At 31.8% G+C, this 26,662-nt stretch overlaps 1 non-coding gene across 1 annotated transcript; it reads right to left on the reverse strand.

The window, feature by feature from the left end:
• Window positions 1-18,967: 18,967 nt before the first annotated feature.
• On the reverse strand, window positions 18,968-19,074 carry LOC139860857 (small nucleolar RNA R71). The gene has a single exon (XR_011763476.1). It is a non-coding gene; the product is annotated as a small nucleolar RNA R71 (small nucleolar RNA).
• Between the last annotated feature and the right edge of the window lie 7,588 nt (window positions 19,075-26,662).

Here is a 26,662-nt window from a genome sequence, read left to right on the forward strand (position 1 = left end):
CCGGAAATAGTTACTATTGTTTTCTAGATGGATTTTCCGGATATTTTCAAATTCCAATAGCACCCGAAGATCAAGAGAAAACCACATTCACGTGCCCTTATGGTACTTTTGCTTACAAACGCATGCCATTTGGACTTTGTAACGCCCCTGCAACCTTTCAAAGGTGTATGATGGCGATTTTTCATGACATGATAGAAGAATGCATGGAAGTATTCATGGATGACTTTTCAGTCTTCGGTGATACATTTAAATCATGTCTAGTTAATCTGGAACGAATGCTAATTAGATGCGAAAAATCAAATCTAGTACTTAATTGGGAGAAATGCCATTTCATGGTTAAAGAAGGCATCGTTCTTGGACATAAAATTTCAAAAGAAGGAATTGAAGTGGATAGAGCTAAAGTAGATGTAATTGCTAAACTTCCACATCCCACCAATGTTAGAGGAGTTAGGAGTTTTCTAGGGCATGCCGGTTTTTACCGACGTTTCATAAAAGATTTTTCTAAAATTGCCACTCCTATGAATAAACTCCTAGAAAAGGATGCTCCATTCATCTTTTCAGATGAGTGTATCAAATCTTTTAATATTCTTAAAGAAAAACTCACTAATGCGCCGATCATGATAACACCAAATTGGAATCTACCATTTGAACTAATGTGCGATGCAAGTGATTTTGCAATGGGAGCCGTTTTAGGACAAAGGATTGAAAAACGATTTCAACCTATATATTATGCTAGTAAGACGTTACAAGGAGCACAAACGAACTATACAACTACTGAAAAAGAACTCCTTGCTATTGTCTTTGCTTTTGACAAATTTCGATCATATCTAGTTCTAGCAAAAACGGTGGTCTATACCGACCATTCTGCTCTTAGATACCTATTTTCAAAACAAGATGCTAAACCAAGATTAATCCGTTGGATCTTACTCTTACAAGAGTTTGATATTGAAATCCGAGATAAAAAAGGAGCAGAAAATCTCGCCGCTGATCATCTTTCTCGTCTTGAAAATCCCAAATTAGAAGTTCTGAATGAATCGGCCATACAAGATAACTTTCCTGATGAATATCTATTGAAGATAGATTATAAAGAAATCCCATGGTTTGCAGACTATGCAAACTACTTAGTTTGTGGATTCCTTGAAAAAGGATTATCGTACCAAAGACGAAAGAAATTCTTCAGTGATATAAAACACTATTTCTGGGAAGATCCACATCTGTTTAAAAGTTGTCCCGATGGAATAATACGCCGATGTGTATTTGGAGATGAAGCTAGTAAAATTTTAAACCATTGTCACACAGGACCAACAGGAGGGCATTATGGGCCTCAACTAACAGCAAGAAAAGTTTATGAAGCTGGATTCTATTGGCCTACAATTTACAAAGACGCACACCTTCTTTGCAAATCCTGTGATGCATGTCAAAGGGCCGGAAAAATAAGTCAACGTGATGAAATGCCACAAAATGTCATCCAAGTATGTGAAGTATTTGACATTTGGGGTATTGACTTTATGGGTCCATTTCCAAAATCTCATAATAATCTATATATACTCGTAGCCATTGATTATGTATCTAAATGGGCGGAAGCACAAGCTCTCCCAACTAACGATGCACGAGTTGTAGTCAACTTTTTAAAACGTCTTTTTGCAAGGTTTGGAACACCGAAAGCTTTAATAAGTGATCGGGGTACTCATTTTTGTAATAATCAACTTGAGAAAGTTCTTAAAAGATATGGAGTAACTCATAAAATCTCCACCGCATATCATCCACAAACAAGTGGACAAGTTGAAAATACCAACCGAGCTTTAAAACGTATTCTAGAGAAAACCGTAGGATCAAATCCGAAGGAATGGTCCATTAAATTGGAGGATGCACTCTGGGCTTTTAGAACAGCCTACAAAACTCCAATTGGAACCACACCTTTTAGACTTGTGTATGGAAAAGCATGTCATCTTCCAGTAGAAATTGAACACAAAGCATTTTGGGCTTTGAAAACATGTAATCTTGATTTACATGAAGCCGGACGTCTACGATTAAGTCAACTAAACGAATTAGAAGAATTAAGACATGAAGCATACGAAAATTCGTTAATCTATAAAGAAAGAACGAAGAAATGGCATGATAAAAGAATCAGAAGTTCAAAAGAATTTAAAGAAGGAGACAGAGTTCTTCTTTTCAATTCACGATTCAAGCTATTTCCTGGAAAATTGAAATCAAGATGGTCTGGACCATTCATAGTAAAAAGAGTTTTCCCATACGGAACGATAGAATTAATAAATTCAAATGGGATTGAATTTAAAGTTAATGGTCACAGAGTTAAACATTACATACATGGTCCGATGGAAGTCGACAACGAAGTTAATCACAATTTCGACACCACAGCTAACTAAGTGTGGGGAGAATCAAGTCTTTAAAGGATAATATATATTTCTGTTAGAGTTAGATTGTCTGTTTTCGTGTAGTTCTCGAAAATGGAACACGTATGGTCTTTCCCTAGCAGACCCTAAAGAACTAGTCTTCTCCCCCCATTCTGAATTTTTATTTTTTTTAGGTTTTTACGAAATGAAGACTGCCTGTGAACTAAACCATGGTCTAATGCTACACGCTTTGATCACTAAAAGAAATAATGACATACTCCCGAGTGAAATAGTATCAGTAATCAGAGAAAGAATGGACGGAGTTAGAAAAGGATCCAGATGCGAAGATAATAAGTTACAATTTGGTAAAGGAAAATCAAAATCCGCAGCGAAAAGAAGAGCACGACACCTAGAAAAATGTCACAAATGCGGAAAATGGTCACATGGAGGTAAATGTTCAAATAATCAAACCTATTCAAATACCGAATTTGTTACTTTATGCAGAGAAGGACCGTTCATGTATTTAGAAGAAAAGACAATGAATGCTCGAGGTTACGCCTATGCAGCCATGGAAGACCAATTAAACCGACTATCTTATGAATATAATAGATCATATAACTAAGAAATCTATTTCACAGGTATGTCTGTACAGTTTTTATTTTTATTTTTTATTTTTAACCTTTTGATAATAAACGCTAATTTGTTCGCTAAAAAGTATTAAATTGGTATTAAATAAAATTAGGTTTGGCGACCGAAATTATTGATATCATTCAAAAATTTATTACATCACTGCGAAATTTAACGTTTATTCTTAAGGTATAAATATCTTTAAACAATCAACCCAAAATATTTCAAAAATTCGTCATGAGTTAAATTAGGTCTTGGAACCGAAATTACTTTACCGAAAAGAGGGGCGCATATTTTTGATAATATTTGATTGATTAAAGTGGGATAAAAAGACAAAAAGATTTTTAATTTTATTTTTACCATGTTTTTAATCTTAATATTTAAATCTTAAATTAATATTGTAAACTTTGTAAAAACAATATTTTTAAAATTGTAAATATTTAAAAAATTAATATAAGTTTGGTATGAATTTATAATATGAATTTTTAAATTAAGTTTGGTGTGAATTTTTAATTTTTAAAATATGAAATTTTAATTTTATGCATTTCAAATTTTAAGTTTGGTGTGAATTTTTAATTTTTAATATTAATTATGAATTTTATATTTATGTTGTGTGAATTTAAAAACAAAAATTTACTTTATCTCATTAAGTTAAAAATATGATTTTTAAAATTCGTCGTAAGTTGAAGACTAGGTCTTTGAACCGAAATTGCTTTACCCGAGGGAGGGACGAGAACTTTTATTATCATTATTTTTAATCTTATTGATTTAAAGTATGCCAAAAACATTGAAAAAACCCAAAAATCTTAGCTTTTAAAACAATCGCTACAAAAAGACAAATTTTAAAATTTTGTCGAAGGGCGGACTAGGACATCAATCCGAAACGACCTCGTCCTAAATAATAAGGGAAACAAAATTTTAAAATTAATTACTTAATTGTTTTAATAAGTTAATGATAAAAAAAAAAAAAAAAAAAAAAAAAAAAAAAGGGCCGCGACTCGCGGCAATTAATGAGGATATCACCACGACTCGCGGTGGTATGAAAATACAGAAAAAAAAAATAAAAGGAACGAGCTGGAACAGAATAACACACACACACATACTGCACTTCGAAAAAACCCGAGAAAACCCACGAAAATCATCCCAAAAACTCGATTTTTCACCGTTAATCTTCAAATTTTTCACTACAATCATGTTGAGGAGGATCTTATCTAAGAATTACTCAAGAAAACAGGTACAATTACACCCCAAATCACCTTTAAATCCGAATTTTAGTGTGTTCTTGAGCATATTTTCATAATTTGAATTTTGTTAATTTTTAGTGTAATTAGTGTTAAATTGTTAGTATATTATGCATGTATAACCTAGATTGATGCTTGTTAACATGATTAGAAGCCTTAAACTTCAAATTTTGAATAATCTAGGGTTTGTGTTCTTGAGCAATTTGGGGCTTTTTGATATAAACAGGTTATGGCCGATTTTTGTCATGAATTGTTGCTAAATTGAGTAGTGTAACATGTCTAGGTAGTTAAATGATCCAAACTTTGAGCCTAAACATGATTTTGAGAATTAAAGTGGACTTTTTCAAGTCCAAAATTCATGAACTTGATTTTTGAAAGATAATGCCATTTGAGACTTGTTTATTTGCTAGTAATGATTATTTTGACATGTTATTTGAGTTGAATGCTTATGAACTTAGCAAAAATTTTCGTATATGCTTATTTGAAAAAGTGTAGATTTGATAAAAATGTGAAAATAAGCTTAAGTTTGATATAAATTGATAATGTCATTGTAATTATTTTGATTGATGATTTTGCTGACACTAATGCATATTTGGATGCACAAAATTTGTGTTTGATGTGTTTTGCAGAATGAAAGGGGTGAATCTTCATCCCAAGCCCGCCATGCTCCTGCTGAGAACTTAGAACAACAGGAGGTAGATAACTACTACAAGCAGGATGTACCTCATCCAGTCATGACCTTTTCAGATATGCACTTGGAACAGTTGCACCCGAACCTGCGATTTGACAAACTTTGGATAGATTATCCAAAATATCAACGGGGTTTGCATACTCTTCATTCCAAGGTTGTTGAGGTACCGAGGGTCATAGAATGGGGACCCTTGGAAGCTGTAGAATTGGCCGGGCCAATTAGGGAATTACTGGTACAGAGGTATGGTAATTCTTCTTTTAATGACTGGATATGTTTATTCACCATACGCAGACCTGTATATAAAGTATGGTGTGAAGAGTTGTTATGTAGTATAGAGTTGAATGATCGGGTAGCTAGTTTAACCGATCGTTCTTTTATTAGATTTTTGTTAGGCGGTTCGATGCGCCACATGTCTTTACTGGACATGGCTCAGGCTTTACGTATATATACGCCTGAGGAATTAGCGTCTGCCGATTGTAGAGGATTGATACTAAACGGTAGGAAAATAGATGAAAATTTTGATACACACGGTGTGTGGAGTCAAATGACAAGCCATCACCGTTTCAAAGGAGGAAACTACTCTTATTTGGATATAGATAGAGCCGAATTAAGAGTAATACATAGGTTTTTAGCTAATTCGATTACACAAAGGGGTAAAAACAAAGAAAAGGTAAATGAACAAGATTTGTTTTACCATATGTGTATTCGAGACCCACACAGCGCTGTAAGTATACCATATTGTGTGGGTTATTATTTATCAGCTATGGTTCGGGGGATGCGTCCACATAGCATAATAGGAGGTGGTATTTTTATTACTTTGATTGGTGAATATCTCGGTGTGGATATAAGTCGGGGGGGATTATTAGTAGAAGAGCCGGAACCCCGCGACACTATAGGTTTAAATGTATACCATGGTGCGAAAGTTTTGAAGCGGCGAAATAACGCCGCAGTACGATACAATGGTAGACATCCACAGGTAGAGAGAAACCAGGAACAAGGTAATGTAGGAGGGGGGCAAGAAATACATAGGTTTATAGCTTCTCAGGAATACGAAAATGCTAGACAGAGAGCATTTGAAGATTGGCAAGTTCATCAGAACCAGATCATAGCGCATTGCCAACATATAGGTAGAAACTATATTCCTACACCGAAACCCGTCTTCCCTCCTTGGTCGATAGAGATGCAGCCACCATATCCTACGTATGATCCTGCCGAAGCATTCTATAGCACTTATGGTTATGCGTGGAACCCCTATTGGTACCAATATCATCCTTAGTTTACTTATTTTATTTTTTATTATTTTGTAATTTGTAATTATTGATATGTTTAATATTTTTGTTAATATTGTAATCATTTTTATAATTTCTAACATTTATTCTTAGATTTCAATAATTTTTGAATGTGGGGTAATAAACCAAACTTCAAAAATATGTATATATGTTTGCAGTTTATCTTATGTACAAAACAGGGTAAAACAACGCATTTTCAAAGACTGGCATTAAGTTCAGCAAAAGCAACTAATTTTGACGACAAGATGCAAAATATATGTGAAATAACAACAAGACGGAATGAACAAATGACGTGCACCATTTATCATTCAGCAAACAAACGCCAATATATTTGGAAACTTTGGTAAAAATTTAATCATTTTCACACAAATCACCCTCAATAATTTAAATTGTTACTGATTTCTTGCAAATGAGGGCATTGCAAGATCTTAAGTGTGGGAAGGGATTAAATTCTTTCGGATTTTAAAATTTTTTTACTTTATACATTTGGTTACCATTAAAAATACTAGTAAAGCAGTAGTTGTATTAGAATCTAGTGCTCTCTGATAAAAAAGAACAGCACTAGTCTTATATACTGACTACCCAATTCTAGTAAAATTTTTCAAAATTTTCAATTAAATGAATTCAAAATCATGTTTATACATATTTATGAACGATAAAACTAGGTTTTAACACCGAAATTATTGTTACCTCGGAAAGGACATAAATTGAGAAACAAACTAAAATGTTAAAATTCATTTAAAATGGAATAGAGGACGATAAAAAGAAAAATAAAAAGCCAAGTGTGGGAAAATTTACCAAGTTATTTTAAACATATGCCACATATATTTGTAACAAATAACTGAAAATACTTTTGCTTTGGACTAAACTAAACTGTTTTACCCAATGAAAGAAAAGAAGAGATGGATCTACACGATGAATCAATTCCATCATTAAAAGGAAGTAAAGTCTTCCGAAAAGGACACGCGCTTCTTGATTTAGGTCATGAAGTTGTCGTTCAGACAAGCTGTAGGTTGACGAAAAATCTAGAAAAGTCATCACTAAAATCAGCAGGAAATCCACGGACCTCAGCATTAAACAGGGTCGTCAAGTGGTCAGATTTATCCTAACCATGAGAAGGATTTATCTCGTACAATGGGGGGCACCATGCAAATTAGCTGGATAAGACTAATGAATCAGATCCCCAGAAAGGATAATCTCCTTAAAGATTAAAAATCAGCTTTTAAGACTGATATTACTCAATCCTAGAGATTGACCTTAAAGATTGAGAATTCAAACTCATGGAATTCAATGATATCTAAACTCGAGCTGAATCGAGAAAATATTTTGATCAAAATTATAAACCGATTTGTTTTCTGAAAACCCTATTTTCAATGCGTTCATTACCATTGAACGTAAAATCCTAGGAATTCACCTGGAATTCATTAGGTCACCTGAACTAAATCGGGTGTCAACCGTAAGAACGGTGGTTGCATAGCATGGTCAAAGACAGGACTTTGTGCCAAACCGACAAATTATAAGGGTGAGCTTTACTATTGCTCCTACCAAGGATAGTAATTGCGTCCGACACGTTATAGACCATAATCAAAAGCATGTCACGGGACATTGCCTTAACAGTTGCTTGTTCAACGCTTTCCTTTACAACCGGACGGTAGTTTGCCGAAAGGTAATATACGGAACAAGTAAACTGGACGTGTTGCTTTCCAAATACAAGGTTAGCAAGTGGGTGACACAAAACCGCAAGTTTTGAGCTAAAATTTTCAAATCTGAAACCCACCAAACCCACAAATATTTTGCAAACACCGGTAAAGGGTTATTCCGGAAAACTTATCTAGGGTAAAAACTAGATTTAATTTTCAAAAGATCAAATGTTTTCATAAAGATCCAATTTCCTTAATGGATCTAAATTTTTATAGTCATGTGGGACTGTAAACCATATCGTTACTACCATTGTTTATACCGCCGTATAGAAATCACTGATGTACAAAGTGTGAAGAATAAAGAAGTGATTCTAGTATTTCAAGACAATATTGCTTGAGGACAAGCAACGCTCAAGTGTGGGAATATTTGATAATGCTAAAAACGAACATATATTTCATAGCATTATTCCTCAAGAAAGACAAGCTTTTAGTTGCAATTGTTCTATTTACAAGTGATATTCGTTTAAATAATAAAAGGTGAAGACAAAAGACAGATTCGACGAATTGAAGACGCAAACGACCAAAAAGCTCAAAAGTACAAAAAGACAATCAAAAAGGTTCCAATTATTGATAAGAAACGTCTCAAAATTACAAGAGTACAAGATTCAAAACGCAAAGTACAAGATATTAAATTGTACGCGAGGACGTTCGAAAATCCGGAACCGGGACTAGAGTCAACTCTTAACGCTCGACGCAACGGACTAAAAATTACAAGTTAACTATATATATAAATATAATATAATATATAATTAATTATATTAATTATATATATATTATATATATATATTTAAAACCATCGGCAGCAGGAAACTCCAAGGGTGTAAACTGTAAATACCTCTCCGCGACTCGCGGAGTTTTAAGGGTATTTGGCCGCGAGTCGCGGAGCCCCAAAAATCAAGTCTGGCTATAAATCAACCCGAATTCTGATCAAAATCATCATCTTTTTTCTCTTCCTCTTCATACGTAAATATATTTATATTTATAATTTATATTTTAATTTTAATTATAATTCTAATAATAAGGGTATGTTAGCGAATGTTGTAAGGGTGTAAGTCGAAATTCTGTCCGTGTAACGCTACGCTATTTTTAATCATTGTAAGTTATGTTCAACCTTTTTACATTAATGTCTCGTAGCTAAGTTATTATTATGCTTATTTAAAACGAAGTAATCATGACGTTGGGCTAATTACTAAAATTGGGTAATTGGGCTTTGTACCATAATTGGGGTTTGGACAAAAGAACGACACTTGTGGAAACTAGGCTATGGGCTATTAATGGGCTTTATATTTGTTTAACTAAATGAAAGTTTGTTAATGTTAATATAAAGATTTACAATTGGGCGTCCCTATAAATTACCATATACACTCGATCGGACACGATGGGCGGGGTATTTATTTGTACGAATAATCGTTCATTTAATCGGACACGGGAATGGATTAATAGCCACTAGAATAATTAAAACAGGGGTGAAATTACATTCAAGGGTAATTGGTGTAATTGTTAACAAAGTAGTAAAACCTTGGTTTACACGCAGTCGATAACCTGGTGTATTCATTAAACAAAGTATTAAAACCTTGTTACAATTCGAATCCCCAATTAGTTGGAATATTTATCTTCGGGTATAATAATAATTTGACAAGGACACTTGCAATTTATATTTATGACTGATGGACTGTTATGGACAAAAACCAGACGGACATATTGAATAATCCAGGACAAAGGACAATTAACCCATGGGCATAAAACTAAAATCAACACGTCAAACATCATGATTACGGAAGTTTAAATAAGCATAATTCTTTTATATCATATTTAATTTCCTTTATTTTATATTTAATTGCACTTCTAATTATCGCACTTTTATTTATTTTATTTTATCGCACTTTTAATTATCTTACTTTTTAATTATCGCAAGTTTATTTTATCGCACTTTTATTATTCGCAATTTCATTATCGTTATTTACTTTACGCTTTAATTTAAGTCTTGTATTTATTTTATATTTTACATTAGGTTTTAACTGCGACTAAAAATCGACAAACCGGTCATTAAACGGTAAAAACCCCCCTTTATAATAATTATATTACCTATATATATATTTGTATTTTTATAAAAGTAAACTAATATAGCGTTGAGCTTTGTTCAAAGATTTCCCTGTGGAACGAACCGGACTTACTAAAAACTACACTACTGTACGATTAGGTACACTGCCTATAAGTGTTGTAGCAAGGTTTAAGTATATCCATTCTATAAATAAATAAATATCTTGTGTAAAATTGTATCGTATTTAATAGTATTTTCTGCTAAAATTTAATAGTATTTTATACCCCTCTGCTTTGACATCAATCATCGAAATTCAACAACGGTTGAAAACCGCCCAAAGTCGACAAAAGAGTTACGCGGACATTAAAAGAAAAGACATAGAATTTGAAGTTGGAGAGATGGTCATGCTTAAGGTTTCACCTTGGAAAGGCGTTGTTCGATTTGGTAAACAGGGGAAACTAAATCCAAGGTACATTGGACCATTCAAGATTATAGATCATGTCGGACCAGTAGCTTACCGACTTGACTTACCGCAACAACTCGACGGGGTACATAATGCTTTTCATGCCTCGAATTTGAAGAAATATTTTTCTAAAGAAGATCTCACCATTCCATTAGACGAGATTACAATTAACGAAAAACTACAATTCATTGAAGAACCCGTCGAAATAATAGATCGTGAGGTTAAAAGACTTAAGCAAAACAAGATACCAATTGTTAAGGTTTGATGGAATGCTTGTAGAGGACCCGAATTCACCTAGGAGCGTGAAGATCAGATGAAGCTGAAATACCCTCACCTATTTCCAGAAGATGCGTTAACACCTTCAACAGCTTAAAATTTCGGGACGAACGGGTAGGTACTGTAGTGACCCGAACTTTTCCATGATTATATATTAATTGAAAACTATATTTGCATGATTAAATGTTTCCAACATATTAAGCAATCAAACTTATTAAGACTTGATTATTTGAAATGAGTTTCATGTAGACAATTGACAACCCAAGTTGACCGGTGATTCACGAACGTTAAAACTTGTAAAAACGACATGACAATATATATATATATATATATATGGATATACATATAGTTAACATGAGATTATGATAAGTAAGTATCTCCATATGTATATTAACAATGAGTTATATACATAAAAATGAGACTACTAAGTTAAGAAACTCGAAATGATATATATAATGATTATCGTTATTACAACGTCTTACTAAATACATATGTATCATATTAAGATATTGTTACACTATATTTAACATGATAAAATGATAATTATATATATCATTAAGTATGTTAACAATGAACTACATATGTAAAACAAGACTACTAACTTAAGAATTTTGAATCGAGTCATATATGTAATGATTATCGTTGTAACGACATTTTAATGTATATATATCATATTAAAATATATTCATACATCATAATATCATGATAAGGTAATAATTTATCATCTCATTAGATATAATAAACAATGGGTTAACAACATTAAATGAGAAAATTAACTTAAAGGTTTCAAAACAACACTTACATGTAACGACTAACGATGACTTAATGACTCAGTTAAAATGTATATACATGTAGTGTATTTAGATGTATTAGTACACTTTTGAAAAACTTCAAGACACATATTAAAGTACTTCTACTTAACAAAAATGCTTACAATTGCATTGATAATGCTAAAAACGAAAATATATTTCATAGCATTATCCCTCAAGAAAGACAAGCTTTTAGTTGCAATTGTTCTATTTACAAGAGATATTCGTTTAAATAATAAAAGGTGAAGACAAAAGACAGATTCGACGAATTGAAGACGCAAATGACCAAAAAGCTAAAAAGTACAAAGTAAAATCCAAGTGGTTCAAATTATTGATGAGAAACATCTAAAAATTACAAGAGTACAAGCCATGAAACACAAAGTACAAGATATTAAATTGTACGAAAAGACGTTCCAAAATCCAGAACCGAGACATGAACCAACTTGCAGCGTGCGACGCAACGGACCAAAAATTACAAGTCAACTATGCACAAGAATATAATATAATATATAATTAATTATATATTATTATATATTATAATTATACGCAGCCTACGTTTTGGATTTAATCTATGAGCTGGATTCCAGACCTCTGCACTCGCGGAGCTTTAAAGAAGAAGACCTCCGCACTCGCGGAGCTAAACAGTGAAACGTGGGCCTATAAAAGGCCGCGCATTCTGATCGATTTCATCACTCCTTTTTCAATCTCTCTCTCACGATATTATATATATATATATATATATATATATATATATATATATATATATATTTATAATTTTAATTTTAACTTAAGTTTAAAAATAATAAGGTTATAGTGGCAAATATTGTAAGTGTATAAGTCAAAATTCTGTCCGTTTAATGCTACGCTATTATTAATCATTGTAAGTTATGTTCAACCTTTTTAAATTAATGTCTCGTAGCTAAGTTATTATTATGCTTATTTAAATTGAAGTAATCGTGATGTTGGACTAAAATATTAAAGACGGGGTAATTGGGCTTTGGACCATAATTGGGGTTTGGACAAAAGACCGACACATGTGGAAATTAGACTATGGGCTATTAATGGGCTTTATATTTGTTTAATTGAATGATAGTTCGTTAATTTAATATAAAGATTTACAATTGGACGTAATTATAAATAACCACATACACTCGATCGGACACGATGGGCGGGATATTTATAAATACTAATAATCGTTCATTTAACCGGACACGAGAATGGATTAATAGGTAATGGACTCATTAAAACGGGAGTAAATTACATGCAAGGACACTTGGTGTAATTGATAATAAAGTATTAAAACCTTATTACAGTTTAAGTCCCCAATTAGTTGGAATATTTGACTTCGGATATAAGGATAATTTGACGAGGACACTCGCACTTTATATTTATGACTGATGGACTGTTATGGACAAAAACTAGATGGACATATCGAATAATCCAGGACAAAGGACAATTAACCCATGGTAATAAACTAAAATCAACACTTCAAACATCATGATTACGGAAGTTTAAATAAGCATAATTTCTTTATTTCATATTTCATCGCACTTTTATTTAATGTCATTTTATTTATCGCACTTTTAATTATCGTATTTTTAAATTATCGCAACTTTTATTTACTGTCATTTTATTTATCACACTTTTAATTATCTCAATTTTATTATCGTCATTTACTTACGCTTTAAATTAAGTCATTTGTATATTTAATATTTTATATTAGGTTTTAATTGCGACTTAAGACATAAAATCGACAAACTGGTCATTAAACGGTAAAAACCCCCTTTTATAATAATAATACTACTTATATATATATATATATATATATATATATATATATATATATATATATATATATATATATATATATATATATATATATATATATATATATATATATTTATATATATATATATATACAAATATATATATATATATATATATATATATATATATATATACAAATATATATATATATATATTTGTATATATATATATATATATATATATATATATATATATACAAATATAGTTTTAAAAATATAGCGTTAAACTTGGCTAGTTCCTTGTGGACGAACCGGACTTACTAAAAACTACACTACTGTACGATTAGGTACACTGCCTATAAGTGTTGTAGCAAGGTTTTGGTATATCCACCCTATAAATAAATAAATAAATAACTTGTGTAAAATTGTATCGTATTTAATAGTATTTCGCAACAAAAATATAACTATTTTGTACCCCTCTGCTTTAACATCATGTATTTTTGGCGCCGCTGCCAGGGACTCGGCAAAACGCTATATTTTTATCTCTAAAAATATTTTGTATTTATTATAAGTGTTAAAAATATAAAAAAAGTTATATTTTTAAGATTTTGTTATAAAAGTATTTTTATTTTAAGTTTTTAAAATATAATTTTCTTTTTATTTTATAAAAATTATCTATCTATTATTTAATAAAACTCTTAAAAATATATATAAATAAAAAAATTAAAAAAATACGAACTGGGCCAGATTAATTTCGAAACCCAAAACTGTTTTTAATTAAAATTTTGAATTGGGCCGAACCTGTTTTAGCCCAGTACCAGCCAGGAACTATTAAACTCCGCGATCTCAGAGCTGAGAAGTAACAAACCGCAGCGATCGCGGAGAGGATCTGATAGCTAACACCTAGGATCATTAATTACACAATTAGGGTTAATTAATTTATTATTATTAATAAAACCTAATTAGGGTTAGTTTATTAAATTAGTTAATATTTTTAGTTTTAATATTTATTTAGTTTTATTAAGTTTAATAATTATTATTAAATATATAGATTAATACTTTTATAAAATATAATATAAAAAAATATTTTTATAAAATTTGTATTTTTATCGTTTAATCGTAATTTGTATATTTTTCGTTCGTAATTAGTTTTAAATTTAGTTTTTGCCATAGTATTTTATATTTCTAGATTTTTAAGTTTTGCCGTAAAATCCCTTAAGTGCTTTTTCTTTAGATTAAGATTTAGGTGCTTTAGAATTTTGCGACGCCGTTTTAGAATTTTAGTACTTTCTAAGTAATTGCCGTTTTTCGTTTAGAATTCCTTTTAAGCTTTAATACCTTTAGACACAAGTTTTAAGTTTTAGTTTTTAGGCTTTTAAGTTTCGACGCTCTACTTTCTTATTATTAATTTTTGACTTTTTGTTTTTCGACGCTTATTTTTCGGCTTCTTATTTTTCGACGCGCTTTTTCTTTTTCATTTCTACGCTCTAGTTTTTAGGACATAGAATTTTCTTTATTTTCTTTAAATTTTGATGAAAAATTATTTGAAGTGGTTAAATTGATAGACATCCAAAATTTTCTGGTTCGTAGTAATAGTTGGATTTGTTAGTGGCGAGTTGTGGGCTTCCGATTTAAAGGGTCCTGGCTACCTGCTGCATCTATTGGCTATTCGAAACGTGGGCAAAATCAGAAAAGTCTATTAATTTGATAACTTATATAATTTTTATCTTTATAACTAATAGGATATTCAGTGAATGCACCTGAAATGTCCCGTTCTTATTGATTAAAAACGTTCCATATTAATTGATTTCGTTGCGAGGTTTTGACCTCTATATGAGACGTTTTTCAAAGACTGCATTCATTTTTAAAACAACTATAACCTTTATTTCATAAATAAAGGTTTAAAAAGCTTTACGTAGATTATCAAATAATGATAATCTAAAATATCCTGTTTACACACGACCATTACATAATGGTTACAATACAAATATGTTACATCGAAATCAGTTTCTTGAATGCAGTTTTTACACAATATCATACAAACATGGACTCCAAATCTTGTCCTTATTTTAGTATGCAACAGCGGAAGCTCTTAATATTCACCTGAGAATAAACATGCTTTAAACGTCAACAAAAATGTTAGTGAGTTATAGGTTTAACCTATATATATCAAATCGTAACAATAGACCACAAGATTTCATATTTCAATACACATCCCATACATAGAGATAAAAATCATTCATATGGTGAACACCTGGTAACCGACAATAACAAGATGCATATATAAGAATATCCCCATCATTCCGGGACACCCTTCGGATATGATATAAATTTCGAAGTACTAAAGCATCCGGTACTTTGGATGGGGTTTGTTAGGCCCAATAGATCTATCTTTAGGATTCGCGTCAATTAGGGTGTCTGTTCCCTAATTCTTAGATTACCAGACTTAATAAAAAGGGGCATATTCGATTTCGATAATTCAACCATAGAATGTAGTTTCACGTACTTGTGTCTATTTTGTAAATCATTTATAAAACCTGCATGTATTCTCATCCCAAAAATATTAGATTTTAAAAGTGGGACTATAACTCACTTTCACAGATTTTTACTTCGTCGGGAAGTAAGACTTGGCCACTGGTTGATTCACGAACCTATAACAATATATACATATATATCAAAGTATGTTCAAAATATATTTACAACACTTTTAATATATTTTGATGTTTTAAGTTTATTAAGTCAGCTGTCCTCGTTAGTAACCTACAACTAGTTGTCCACAGTTAGATGTACAGAAATAAATCGATAAATATTATCTTGAATCATTCCACGACCCAGTGTATACGTATCTCAGTATTGATCACAACTCAAACTATATATATTTTGGAATCAACCTCAACCCTGTATAGCTAACTCCAACATTCACATATAGAGTGTCTATGGTTGTTCCGAAATATATATAGATGTGTCGACATGATAGGTCGAAACATTGTATACGTGTCTATGGTATCTCAAGATTACATAATATACAATACAAGTTGATTAAGTTATGGTTGGAATAGATTTGTTACCAATTTTCACGTAGCTAAAATGAGAAAAATTATCCAATCTTGTTTTACCCATAACTTCTTCATTTTAAATCCGTTTTGAGTGAATAAAATTGCTATGGTTTCATATTGAACTCTATTTTATGAATCTAAACAGAAAAAGTATAGGTTTATAGTCGGAAAAATAAGTTACAAGTCGGTTTTGTAAAGGTAGTCATTTCAGTCGAAAGAACGACGTCTAGATGACCATTTTAGAAAACATACTTCCACTTTGAGTTTAACCATAATTTTTGGATATAGTTTCATGTTCATAATAAAAATCATTTTCTCAGAATAACAACTTTTAAATCAAATTTTATCATAGTTTTTAATTAACTAACCCAAAACAGCCCGCGGTGTTACTACGACGGCGTAAATCCGGTTTTACGGTGTTTTTCGTGTTTCCAGGTTTTAAATCATTAAGTTAGCATATCATATAGATATAGAACACGTGTTTAGTTGATTTTAAAAGTCAAGTTAGAAGGATTAACTTTTATTTGCGAACAAGTTTAGAATTAACTAAACTATGTTCTAGTGATTACAAGTTTAAACCTTCGAATAAGATAGCTTTATATGTATGAATCGAATGATGTTATGAACATCATTACTACCTTAAGTTCCTTGGATAAACCTACTGGAAAAGAGAAAAATGGATCTAGCTTCAATGGATCCTTGGATGGCTCGAAGTTCTTGAAGCAGAATCATGACACGAAAACAAGTTCAAGTAAGATCATCACTTGAAATAAGATTGTTATAGTTATAGAAATTGAACCAAAGTTTGAATATGATTATTACCTTGTATTAGAATGATAACCTACTGTAAGAAACAAAGATTTCTTGAGGTTGGATGATCACCTTACAAGATTGGAAGTGAGCTAGCAAACTTGAAAGTATTCTTGATTTTATGTAACTAGAACTTGTAGAATATATGAAGAACACTTAGAACTTGAAGATAGAAATTGAGAGAGATCAATTAGATGAAGAAAATTGAAGAATGAAAGTGTTTGTAGATGTTTTTGGTCGTTGGTGTATGGATTAGATATAAAGGATATGTAATTTTGTTTTCATGTAAATAAGTCATGAATGATTACTCATATTTTTGTAATTTTATGAGATATTTCATGCTAGTTGCCAAATGATGGTTCCCACATGTGTTAGGTGACTCACATGGGCTGCTAAGAGCTGATCATTGGAGTGTATATACCAATAGTACATACATCTAAAAGCTGTGTATTGTACGAGTACGAATACGGGTGCATACGAGTAGAATTGTTGATGAAACTGAACGAGGATGTAATTGTAAGCATTTTTTTTAAGTAGAAGTATTTTGATAAGTGTATTGAAGTCTTTCAAAAGTGTATAAATACATATTAAAACACTACATGTATATACATTTTAACTGAGTCGTTAAGTCATCGTTAGTCATTACATGTAAGTGTTGTTTTTAAACCTTTAGGTTAACGGTTGTGTTAAATGTTGTTAACCCAATGTTTATAATATCAAATGAGATTTTAAATTATTATATTATCATGATATTATCATGTATGAATATCTCTTAATATGATATATATACATTAAATGTCTTTACAACGATAATCGTTACATATATGTCTCGTTTAAAAATCATTAAGTTAGTAGTCATATTTTTACATATGTAGTTCATTGTTAATATACTTAATGATATGTTTACTTATCATAGTATCATGTTAACTATATATATATCCATATATATGTCATCATATAGTTTTTACAAGTTTTAACGTTCGTGAATCACCGGTCAACTTGGGTGGTCAATTGTCTATATGAAACATATTTCAATTAATCAAGTCTTAACAAGTTTGATTGCTTAACATGTTGGAAACATTTAATCATGTAAATATCAATCTCAATTAATATATATAAACATGGAAAAGTTCGGGTCACTACAGCACCGAGCAAAACGTTCACCACCTTTTATACGTTCACCACTTGTAACTCGATCAAGACATCTAGCCAACATTGTCCCCGTTGATTTTTCTTTAGAATCGTCATCTAGTCGACCAAGTACTCCAATTTAAATTTCCGATAATCTATTTTTTGAACCCGACCTCACAATTGAGAATTCGGAGGATATTCAGGGACAATTCAGAGATCCTGAACCACTAATCATTCCTCCTGAACCACAAATCACTCATCCAGAGATTGTCGAGGAAGAAACCATTAATTCAGAATCCTCTAGTGATTCAGATTCAACAAATTCAATCATGAAAAATCAGAAACCTCTAAGTATGAAAGACTGAATGAGAGCCACACGCACTGGCCAAGGTCACTCCATTATTAAGCCAGACATTAATGCGGCCGATTATGAAATCAAGGGACAAATCCTACACATGGTAACTAATCAATGCCAATATAGTGGTACGCCGAAGGAAGATCCAAACGAACATCTTCGAACCTTTAATAGGATTTGTACTCTATTCAAAATCAAAGAAGTTGAGGATGAATAGATCTATCTCATATTATTTCCCTGGACTTTAAAGGGAGAAGCCAAAGATTGGTTAGAATCGTTACGTGAAGGGGCGATTGATACATGAGATGTTTTAGTTGAGAAATTTCTTAAAAGATTCTTTCCGGCATCTAAAGCCATGAGACTCCAAGGAGAAATTGTTACGTTCACACAAAAGCCAAATGAAACTTTATATGAGGCATGGACAAGATTCGGAAAGTTGTTGAGAGGATGTCCTCAACACGGTTTAGACACTTATCAAATAGTACAAATATTCTACCAAGGTGTCGACGTTGCTACACGAAAATACATCGACACAGCAGCTGGTGGTTCCATTATGAAGAAAACCGCAACTGAAGCTCACAAAATTATTGATAATACAGCCTCCCACTCTCATGAGTAGCATCAAGAAAAAGATATCTTTGGTTCATCTAAAGTGGCTAGAGCCGATTCTAGCCATGACTTTGATTCCGTTTCTGCAAAAATAGATGCTTTCAAAAGACGAATGAAAAAGATGACTAAAGATATTCACGCAATACGAATCAGTTGTGAGCAATGCGGTGGACCACATTTAATGAAAGATTGTCACATTGAACAAACGATGGAACAACGTGAGAATGTTTCCTACATGAAACAAAGGCCGGGAAATAATTATCAAAATAATTATCAACCGCCAAGGGCAAACTTCAATCGAAATCAAAACATTCTTTACAATCCAAATGGACCCACCAATAACTCGTACAACCAACAAGGTCCAAATAACCAACCAACTCAAAACAACACTTTCAATCAACAAAGACCTAGCTTAAATAAACCACCACAACAAACCAAAGAGAAAAAGCCAAATCTGGAAGAAATGATGGCAAAGCTAATGGAATCTCAAACACAATTTATTACATCTTAAACCCAAACAAATGAGAGGTTTGATCAGTCACTAAGAACTCAACAAGCTTCCATTTTGTATCTAGAAAAACACATAGGTACTCTTGCTAGCATGATGAGTAAGAGGGAACAAGGAAAACTACCGAGGGATACTGAAGTAAATCCTCGGAATAAGAATGTTAATATGGTATCAACAAATTCTGAAAAACAGCTCCAGAAGATGGGAAGGTTTTCGATGTGAGTAACAATGAAGAAGTTACAACACCACCACCATCCGAGTATGTAAAGCCAGTTGTGGCACCATACAGACCACCCATCCCGTTTCCAAGAAAAGGAGTTGAGTATGAGCAAGTGATAGGTAATAAAGTTTATGATACCCCTGGAAAGAAGAAGAAGAATAAGAAAGTGCAAGAAATAAAAACCGTAAAAGTAAACCCGGTGAAGACAGTTCCACCAAAACCTCCACCAAGGTTGGGTGATCCGGGTGAATTTATTGTTCCTTGTCTACTTAGTGATTGTGTCATGTATGATGCACTAGCAGATTTAGGAGCGAGTGTGAGTGTTATGCCTCTTTCATTATATAAGAGATTAGGAGTATGTGAGTTAAGTCCAACAGAGATGAGTGTTCGATTCTTTGATCAAACCATTAGGCACCCAGTTGGAATTGCTGACAACCTACCCGTTCAAGTGGGTAATTTAACCTTTTTAGTCGAATTTATTGTCATTGACATAGAAGAGGACCCAAACATTCCTCTAATTTTAGGTCGACCATTCTTAGCGTCCACCGGGGCGTTATTTGATGTATGAAAAGGTAGAATGACACTTAGTGATGGTGAAAAATCGGTCACCTTTGTAAGTCAAAAGTCTAAATCTCCACCAACCAAAACCGTTGAACCAACAAAAATGATTGATAAGAACCATATTGTTTTACCAACTCCAACGGTAGTACTTAACAATAATAAAATGCCTAAGTGTGGGGAAGATGAAGTAACACCTAATGATGACCTGATAACAAAGAACCCCGTTGTTGATACGAAATTACAAGACCCCATTATTAACAGTTCAATGAAGAAACTTATTAAACGGATTCGCGATGCTAGAACCAAGGAGAACTTTAAGTTATGTAACCGGTTAGTATCCAATCTATCGCCTAAAGAAAAGGCGAAACTAGTTGAATTTGTGGATATTACAAAGGAATCCGACCAATAGCTTAAAGCAAAAGTCACAGATATGCAAGTTGATTATGGTCTAAGAGAAATTGACGATGAAGTTAATCAAAATTTCGACACCACAGCTACCTAAGTGTGGAGAGATTCAAATGTTCTAAAAAGAAAACGCTGTCTAGAGTTAGTTGTTCTGTTCCCGTATAGTTCCGAGAATGGAATCTGATTGGTCTTTTCCACTAGCAGACACTAAAGAACTAGTTTTCTCCCCCATTTTGAATTTTTGTTTTGTTGGTTTTGTATGAAATTAATATGCATTTTTAAATTTAAGTTTTGTGTGAATTTAAAAACAAAAAAAAATTACTTTATTTTATTAAGTTTAAAAAAATGATTTCTAAAATTCATCGTAAGTTGAAGACTAGATCATAGAATCGAAATTGCTTTACCCGAGGGCGGGGCGAAAAATTTTGTTATCATTATTTTTAATATTATTGATCTAAAGTATACCAAAAAAAAAAAATTAAAAAATCCAAAAATCTTTGCTTTTAAAACAATCGCTTTAAAAATGACAAATTTTAAAATTTTATCGAGGGACGGACTAGGTAAACGTACCGAAACAACCTCGTCCTAAATAAAAAGGAAAATAAAATTTTAAATTTAATTAATTGTTTTATTAATAAAGGTTTTATAAAAAAAAATCTAATATGTTTGGAAACATTGGTAAAAATTTAATCATTTTTCTACGCTAATCACCCTCAATAATTTAAATTGTTACTGATTTCTTGCAAATGAGGGCATTGCAAGATCTTAAGTGTGGGAAGGGGTTAAATTCTTTCGGATTTTTAAAATTTTAATTTAAACACTTAGTTACCATAAAAAATACTAGTAACGCAGCAGTTGTATTAGAATCTAGTGCTCTCTGATAATAAAGAACAGCCCTAGTCTTATATACTGACTACCCAATTCTAGTAAAATTTTTCAAAATTTTCAACCAAATGAACTCAAAATTATGTTTATACATATTTATGAACGATAAAACTAGGTGTTAACACCGAAATTATTGATACCTCGGAAAGGACATAAATTGAGAAACAACCCAAAATGCTTGAATTCATTTAAAATGGAATAGAGAAAAATAAAATGGCAAAGAAAAGAAAATAAAAGCCAACAGTGGGAAAAATTTACCAAGTTATTTAGAACATATATCACATATTTGTGTACAAATAATTGAAGATACTTTTGCTTTGGACAATTTTATCAGTTTTACCCGATTTCTTATAATATATTTGAAAGAAATGTGCCACTTGATTTAAAAGAAAGTAAAGTCTTCCGAGAAAAAGACACGCACTTATTGATTTAGGTCAGGAAGTTGTCATCCAGACCAGTTGTAGAGTCTACGAAAAACCTTGAAAAGTTTTCTCGAAAATCAGCTGGAAATCCAAGGACCTCAGCATCAAACAGGGTCGCCAAGTAGTCAGACTTATCCTAACTATGAGAGGATCTATCTCGTACAATGGGGTGCACCGTGCAAATTAGCTTATAAGACTAATGAATCAGATCCCCAGAAAGGATAATCTCCTTAAAAATCAAAAATCAGCTTTTAAGACTGATATTACTCAATCCTTGAGATTGACCTTAAAGATTGAGAATTCAAACTCATGGAATTCAATGATATCTAAACTCGAGCTTGAACGAGAAAATATTTTGATCAAATTACAAACCGATTTGTTTTCTGAAAACCCATTTTTAATGCGTTCATTACCATTGAACGTAAAATCCTAAGAATTCCCCGAAATTCATTAGGTCACCTGAACCAAATCGGGTGTCAGCCGTAAGAACGGTGGTTGCATAGCATGGTCAAAGACAGGACCTTGTGCCAGACCGAAAAACTATAGGGTGATCTTTACTATTGCTCCTACAAAGGATAGTAATTGCATCTGACAGGTTATAGACCATAATCAAAAGCATGTCACGGGACATTGCCTTAATAGTTGCTTGTTCAACGCTTTCCTTTACAACCGGACGGTAGTTTACCGAAAGGTAATATACGGAGCAAGTATACTGGATGTGTTGCTTTCCCAATACAAGGTTAGCAAGTGGGTGACACAAAACCATAAGTTTTGAGCTAAAATTTTCAAATCTGAAATCCACAAAAACCACAAAAACAATTTGCAAACACCGATGAAGGGTTATTCCGAAAAACTTATCTAGGGTAAAAGCTAGATTGAATTTTCAAAAAGATTAAATGTTTTCATAAAGATCCAATTTCCTTAAAGGATCTAAATTTTTATAGTCATGTGGGACTGTAAACCACATCGTTACTATCATTGCTCATACCGCCGTATTAAAATCACTGATGTACAAAGTGTGAAGAATAAAGAAGTGATTCTGGTAAAGTTATATTCAAGTTCTATATTGCTTGAGGACAAGCAACGCTCAAGTGTGGGAATATTTGATAATGCTAAAAACAAACATATATTTCATAGCATTATCCCTCAAGAAAGACAAGCTTTTAGTTGCAATTGTTCTATTTACAAGTGATATTCGTTTAAATAATAAAATGTGAAGACAAAAGACAGATTCAACGAATTGAAGACGCAAATGACAAAAAAGCTAAAAAGTACAAAGTACAATCCAAGTGGTTCAAATTATTGATGAGAAACGTCTAAAAATTACAAGAGTACAAGCCGTGAAACACAAAGTACAAGATATTAAATTTTACGAAAAGGCGTTCGAAAATCCGGAACCGAGACATCAACCAACTTTCAGCGCGCGACGCAACGGACCAAAAATTACAAGTCAACTATGCACAAGAATATAATATAATATATAATTAATTATATATATTATAATTATACGCAGCCCACGTTTTGGATTTAATCTACGAGCTGAATTCCAGACCTCCGCACTCGCGTAGCTTTAAAGAAGAAGACCTTCGCACTCGCGGAGCTCAACAGTGAAACGTGGGCCTATAAAAGGTCGCGCATTCTGATCGATTTCATCACTCCTTTTTCAATCTCTCTCTCACGATATTATATATATATTTTATAATTTTATTTTTAATTTAAATTTAATAATAATAAGGTTATAGTGGCAAATGTTGTAAGTGTATAAGTCGAAATTCCGTCCGTGTAACGCTACACTATTATTAATCATTGTAAGTTATGTTCAACCTTTTTAAATTAATGTCTCGTAGCTAAGTTATTATTATGCTTATTTAAATTGAAGTAATCGTGATGTTGGACTAAAATATTTAAGACGTGGTAATTGGGCTTTGGACCATAATTGGGGTTTGGACAAAAGACCGACACTTGTGGAAATTAGACTATGGGCTATTAATGGGCTTTATGTTTGTTTAATTGAATGATAGTTCGTTAATTTAATATAAAGATTTACAATTGGACGTAATTATAAATAACCACATACACTCGATCGGACACAATGGGCGGGATATTTATAAATACTAATAATCGTTCATTTAACCGGACACGGGAATGGATTAATAGTCAATGGACTCATTAAAACAGGAGTGGATTACATGCAAGGACACTTGGTGTAATTGATAATAAAGTATTAAAACCTTATTACAGTTTAAGTCCCCAATTAGTTGGAATATTTGACTTCGGATATAAGGATAATTTGACGAGGACACTCGCACTTTATATTTATGACTGATGGACTGTTATGGACAAAAACCAGATGGACATATCGAATAATCCAGGACAAAGGACAATTAACCCATGGTAATAAACTAAAATTAACACGTCAAACATCATGATTACGGAAGTTTAAATAAGCATAATTTCTTTATTTCATATTTCATCTCACTTTTATTTACTGTCATTTTATTTATCGCACTTTTAATTATCTTACTTTTTAATTATCGCAACTTTTATTTACTGTCATTTTATTTATCGCACTTGAAAGGACCCGTTCATATACATTATAAACAATTCACAATAGTTGATTACATCGCGAGGTATTTTGACCTCTATATGATACATTTTACAAACATTGCATTCGTTTTTAAAAGACAAACTTTCTTTACAACGAAAGTTGACGGCATGTACACCATTTCATAATACATCCAACTATAATTGACATAATAATAATAATCTTGATGAACTCAATGACTCGAATGCAACGTCTTTCAAAATATGACATGAATGACTCCAAGTAATATCCTTAAAATGAGCTAATGCACAGCGGAAGATTTCTTTAATACCTGAGAATAAACATGCTTTAAAGTGTCAACCAAAAGGTTGGTGAGTTCATAGGTTTATCATAACAATCATTTCAATATATTAATAGACCACAAGATTTCCGTTTATAAATATATGTACACTCGCAAGTGTATAAGAGTATTCTATAAATTGTAGGCACCCGGTAACAAGCCTTAACGTTCATGTTTTACCCTCTGAAGTACACTAGATCAGGTGTGTTTAAAATAACCTCGAAGTACTAAAGCATCCCATAGTCAGGATGGGGTTTGTCAGGCCCAATAGATCTATGTTTAGGATTCGCGCCTACCGTACATAGACAAGTAGTTTAATGTTACCAAGCTAAGGGTATATTTCTGGTTTAAACCCACGTAGAATTAGTTTTAGTACTTGTGCCTATTTCGTAAAACATTTATAAAAACAGCGCATGTATTCTCAGTCCCAAAAATATATATATAAAAGGGAGCAAATGAAACTCACCATACTGTATTTCGTAGTAAAAATACATATAACGTCATTTAACAAGTGCAAGGTTGGCCTCGGATTCACGAACCTATATTAATTATATATATTTATATGTTGGTCAATATTTGTCTAACAATTTTTGGTCAAGTCATAGTGTACCACAATCCTAATGCTCGAGACTAATATGCAAAAGTCAACAAAAGTCAACTTGACCCAAAATGAATTCTAAAATTTATATGTGTTTATTATATAACTTAACTATAGTCGTTTTATATATTTAAATATATTTATTAGATTTTATAATAATAAAAGTCATTTATTAATAAAAATTTATATTAACATTTATATATGATAAAATATACTTTTATATATCTTAAGTAGTAAAATTTATAAAGTTCACTTAATATCTTAAAACTATAGTGGTAAGTATTATTAATGTAATTATATTACGCGTGGTGAAAAATATCTTTGTATCCCCTATTTATTTGATAAAATAATATTGATCATAATAATAATAAGTAAAAGTTGTATTATTTTGTAATAATAATTATTATTATTCTATAAAAAATAACAATATTTATATTTACTAAAAATGTTATTATGATAAAATGATAATACTAACATAATAATAATAATGATATTGTATAATAACAATGATATTTCTATTAAAATAATAACGACGATAGTAATAATAATCATTTTAACAATAATACTAAAATTCAGTTGACTATTACTTCAAATCCGTTCATCGAAACCATTCGATATCTAAATGAAAAGTTCTTAATTTTTTCGCTAGCTTTCCAATGACATGCATATCATATACCCTATCTCAGTAGCATATGTATCTAATTCAGGATTCAACAAACCTATCTAAGGACAATATCGAATGTACAAGCATGCATAATCCTATATACTCGAGCACTAGTCAGGGATACACTATTGATATATAAAAGTTAAGTTATGAGTGCTCACATATCAATATTGAGATTCAATATTGCAGGAAAGTACGTAGACGCAACGGAGATGATAAACACTAGATTGACCTCACGAGCATACCCATGAACCATACCCATCACCTCCATAGCTATAACCCATAATTTCCTTAGC

Source organism: Rutidosis leptorrhynchoides, chromosome 7 (genome assembly GCF_046630445.1).
Source record: "Rutidosis leptorrhynchoides isolate AG116_Rl617_1_P2 chromosome 7, CSIRO_AGI_Rlap_v1, whole genome shotgun sequence".
In the NCBI taxonomy this organism is placed as follows: Eukaryota; Viridiplantae; Streptophyta; class Magnoliopsida; order Asterales; family Asteraceae; genus Rutidosis; species Rutidosis leptorrhynchoides.